Below are 4,944 nucleotides of genomic sequence, written 5' to 3'. Positions count from 1 at the left end.
TAAATCCAGAACTCACAGTGTACCTGGCTTCAAACCAAGTACATTAGTTATTTTGGAATTGCAGAATTAATAGTCATTCTCCCACTTCCAGATCTACCTCAAATAAAATTGTATTTCATTTGGATTAAGAGTTATAACCCATAAACTCGGCTACAGCAAGCTGCACCAACACAATTCTTTAGCCCCTATCCTATTGCTATGCCTCAAAATAATACTAGAAATTATAATTATTAGCTCTGATAAATAAAGAATAAAAATCCCTTCTTTTGATGCATAGAATGTGGATATGGAAGTACCTATTTAACTTATACCAAAATTGTATGGTTCTATTGTGGTTTATAGGCCAAAGGTCAGAACTATGTACAAATTCAGGAAACCATTTTGGCAATTCAAAGGTAACACCCAGATACTTGAGAACGCAGTCATGATAATATAGTTACCAAATGTCTCATAACTGTTAAAAACAGAATCAAACAATAGACCCATTTGAGGTTAGGTTTATAAATCAGTAAATATGCTGTATAGGAAATATCGTCTATCTTAGTGCTTTTGTTTTAAAATGTACTATTAGTTATATATTATTAATGGCTAGACTCCTATCATCTTAGAAATGAAAAAGGAATGGAGGAAATCAACATTTCAAGAACTCGGGAAGCTCAACCTTAAGCAGTGTATCGTAACAATGAATGGAAATCACAGATGCTGAGGATGCTGGACACAAGGGAGAAAGAAAAGAAATGCATTTCAAGCAGTCTTATCACTCAAATTAGGTATAAAAAAAGTCAAACTGTAGCAGTACTTTTACATAACAGCTGTAGATGAGATTCAAACAAATAATGCCACACTTATACATCATAGAACGGCTGACTTCTCATTTTTTTCTGTCACTTCCATGCAGACAGAAGTGAGAGCCTCCCAATGCCATCTAGAATGGAAGAAGCCAATGGAGATGGGAATACATAATATCCCAGCAATCTGGTCAATACTGAAAGGCTTCCTGGAAAAGGACATTCGGTCCAAGTCTTGCAGAACAAGAGGATAACTTCATTTCCTGCACATGAGCGCTTTGGAGGTCAAATAAAATGGATGTAGAGGAGGTGGTTTTAGAGCATATGCCTTATCAGGAATTAAGACTGAGATTCGTTGTTAAGTATGTATTTCAGTACAAACACAATTTCACGGTTGTCCATTCCACTTGCCCTGTACTAAGGCACTGTAAAGAGTACAAAGAATAAGTGGCAATGTTTACCTTCAGGCACTCTATAATTTAATTAGACAATGAAAATCACATGCATGGCAGCTAAATAACAGGACAGAACAGTATTTGGTTATGTGCTAGGATCTCTAGCTTTTCCAAAGCCAAGTATGAATCACTTTCTATTCTTACCCAATCTTCTTTCCCATAATTTTTCCTGTTAATGATGTGTTTGTACAAGAGACAATACCCATGTATAATTCTTCTAAAGTTTTTTCCATTTGTTTGTATATAAATAAATATAACAACAGCAAGAACAAAGCAATTATCCTAATAGATTGGACATAGCAAGAAACCAAACTTGGGTTCACATTTCTCCATGTTTGTGGTAAATCCCATGTAGTCTTGCTTCACAGAGAAACAGACCTCAATTAGGGGCCATGTTCTTTCTCAGGACCGAAAAGTCATCTTCATAGCATTTATACAAAGTTAGATATGAGAATGAGTCAAGAGAATCAACCACAACTTGAAGATTTGCCAAATCAGAGAACTAGATTGATGATTCAGTCATGTGGCTGTTCCTCCACTGAATCATAGTTGCAATTTGACTCCTATGAACCTCAATTTTGCCATCTATCAGATGGGTAAAATGATACCTAATGAATCATTCCAGAGGTTACAGATTAGAGAGAAGGGACAATACGCATCCATGTTGAGAGTGGGTTAGGTCCCTGATTTGAAAATAATCGTAGTCGAAATGGGGTGGCCACTTGGGGCGCCTGGGTGGCTCAGTCTGTTGAGCATCCGACTTGGGCTCAGGTCACGGTCTCGCGGTTCATGAGGTCGAGCCCCGCGTCGGGCTCTGTGCTGACAGCTCAGAGCCTGGAGCCTGTTTCAGATTCTGTGTCTCCCTCTCTCTCTGCCCCTCCCCTGCTCACACTGTCTCTCTTTCTCAAAATAAACAAACATTAAAAAAGTAATTTAAAAAAAAGAAATGGGGTGGCCACACGGAGCAGACGTATATGCACGGAAGGGGCACAGCTGCCTGCAGTGCTATCCATATGAAAGCCTTGAGAATCCCAGCCCTCCCTGCTCCACCATCCTTTCGGACTCAGGCTCCAGGAAGAAACTGTGCTAATAGTCTACACACTTGCATTTCAGGAGATGCTGATAGTCCCTCACACTTAATGGCCATTCAATAAGTAGTGATAACTATATTCTTTATTACGAGATAATAAGTTCTCGGTTTTTATTTCAGAAATATCAAATGATTATAAAACAAAACATCCACTTTTCCAGAAGCTACGTGAGCTGGAAGGGCACGTGTAGGCGAACAAGTCACAAAACAGTTTCTTCTCTGGTGTCATTCTCTCTTCTGCGGTCCAGTTTTCCAGCTAACAGTCTGGAGTCCCTGCTGGATAGCTTCAGGGAACTCGCACGCCACCCCTCCTAACTCCCACATGGCTCGCTTCCTACTGCTGCTTCTCCTACTACCGGAATTAAGTGATAGCCTCAGACTGCATCTGAGGCAACTAACTCTCCCAAACGGCCACACTCTCAAGCTCTCCATGCCCCAAGGCGTGTACTACATCAAAGCCACATCCTGCGATCTCAAGAGCTCATGATGTCCCCCCCCCCACCACAGACACCAGTGTCTCCCTACTGAAGTGCAAAGAATTCCTTTTCTGAGGGCCCTTGACCGTGAGCCAGCATGCGATGGATCCCCACCCCAGAGCTGGGCCCTGCACACAACCTGCTCAGCTGTGTGCAGAGACCTCGCTTCCTCCTACGCTCTGCTACCGATTCACAAAATGGTGCCACGTTACACTACTGCCTCAGCCATTTTGGTGAAAAAGTGAAAAATCTCTCTTACTGGCTTCTCTTCGCATCTTATACATGGGATCTGGCCCAATCCCCAAGAAAAATAAGGACACGTGGGAGACAAAGATGAGCAACAGTCACGCAAAACGCCCCCCTCGTCCATACGGGTCTTTGTTCCCCAACCTCTTCTCTGCTTTAGGATGACCGTTCCTAAGGATGACTCACTCCTTCTCAGGAGGCTCCTTGGACTTTTTTCAAACAGTCCCCAGACAAGCACATGACAAGCCTATTAGATATGCTGGGCTCTCAGAGAGTATATAGCTGGGGTTTAAGCGGAGGCCCTTGCTGTAGCCATAAGCTAAAGATTTATAACTCACAGTTTTGATGAATTACTTTCATGTAAAACACAGTGTTTGGAAATGGGAAAGAATTCTATTTTCCTAAAACTCTACTTATTCCTTCTCCTCACGTCTAGAAAGTATACACACACCAAGTCATACACTTAAATTTAGCCGCCTTCTCTTCTCATCGCCCTCACCAAAATTAAAATGTATGATATTAAGACCTTTGTCTCAGAAATTCCATTATTCTATAAATGTGCTAAGTTAAATATTCTTGCCTACAGAACTTTTGCTTACATTTCCCCATGAACAAAGCTTTCTGTTAGTCAGTGGATAAAATATACTGGTTGCATTTGTGTGAATAATATAACCCATCAAGAAAAGTTAATTAATACATGCTAATTTATGTTAATTATTAACTTCAAGGAAAATTCTTGACAACACACTAAATTATTCTTCAGATTGCTATGTAACTTTCATACTTCAGAAGGCTGTTGGCAAGACATAAGGAATGGAGTCAGAATCTTGCAACGGCGAGAGAGGGTACTCCGACTTGTTTTAAGTCTAATGAGAAAAATCACATCAAAGTTAAATTTAAAGCATAATATTACAATCGAATTTTCCTGCATACACAAATTTTAAAAAGAAGCAGTCCTACAGGGATTGAAGACTAGTCTTTAACAATCTTCGTTGGTTTCTAGCACTGGCTTCATTAATCACTACTTCACTCAGATAATTTATTTTTCATGCTGCTCCAGCAAATGCTCCCGTTGTCTTTAATCTTTCCCAGCATCTTCCATGATTGCTCCAGCTAGTACTTATCTCTGAGGCTGTTTTCTTACCCCTCCTGTCAGACACAAAGGAGCACACCAACTGAGTGATCTCAACAGCTGAAAGAAATACCTGGCAAGAGAGCACGGGTGAGGCAAGAGTGGAAACACCGTCGAGAACAATGGAGAAATACTCTTTTGAAGAGATTTAACATACGCTCTGAGAGCTCCACTACACTGGGAACAGATAAAAATCTATGTATATGGCATGTGTGTGTGAGAAAGATTTCAAATAAATGACCCCTAGAGGCGTAATGCACATTCTGCTATGGCTCCGACAATATTTCCCAATTTGACGCACTCTCTGTGAGTTTTGCCATGAATTTTAACTCTTCTCAACTCACATTTTCAAGTTTTTCTTCTCACCCATAGCTAATAGGACTGGAGTCAGACAGTTCGATTTTTGCTTAGTCAAAATCATTCGAGTCATTTCTAAAGTAATTAGCATCTTCCAGGTCTACTAGAGTCTATTTTATTGTCAAAAAAATAATTTAAGTAAAAACCAACACTACTTATTAATTTGGTTTTTTACATATCAGTATATATCAGAGGGAAACAAAATGTCAATGATACTTTTGGCATCTCATAATTAGATGCTTTACTGTGAGACAGTGATCCTGAGAAACAAGGAAAAATGATTATCCAAGAGGGGAAGAAGCTACGAAAGGACCTTACATAATGGCTACATTGAATTGCCAAAAGAAGTAGAGGGACTTAAGTTTTCTAGAGTCACATACAAGTGACCTAAAGTCAACAG

Source organism: Panthera tigris, chromosome F2, assembly GCF_018350195.1.
Source record: "Panthera tigris isolate Pti1 chromosome F2, P.tigris_Pti1_mat1.1, whole genome shotgun sequence".
Lineage (NCBI taxonomy): Eukaryota > Metazoa > Chordata > Mammalia > Carnivora > Felidae > Panthera > Panthera tigris.
This window is presented reverse-complemented; position numbering follows the sequence as displayed.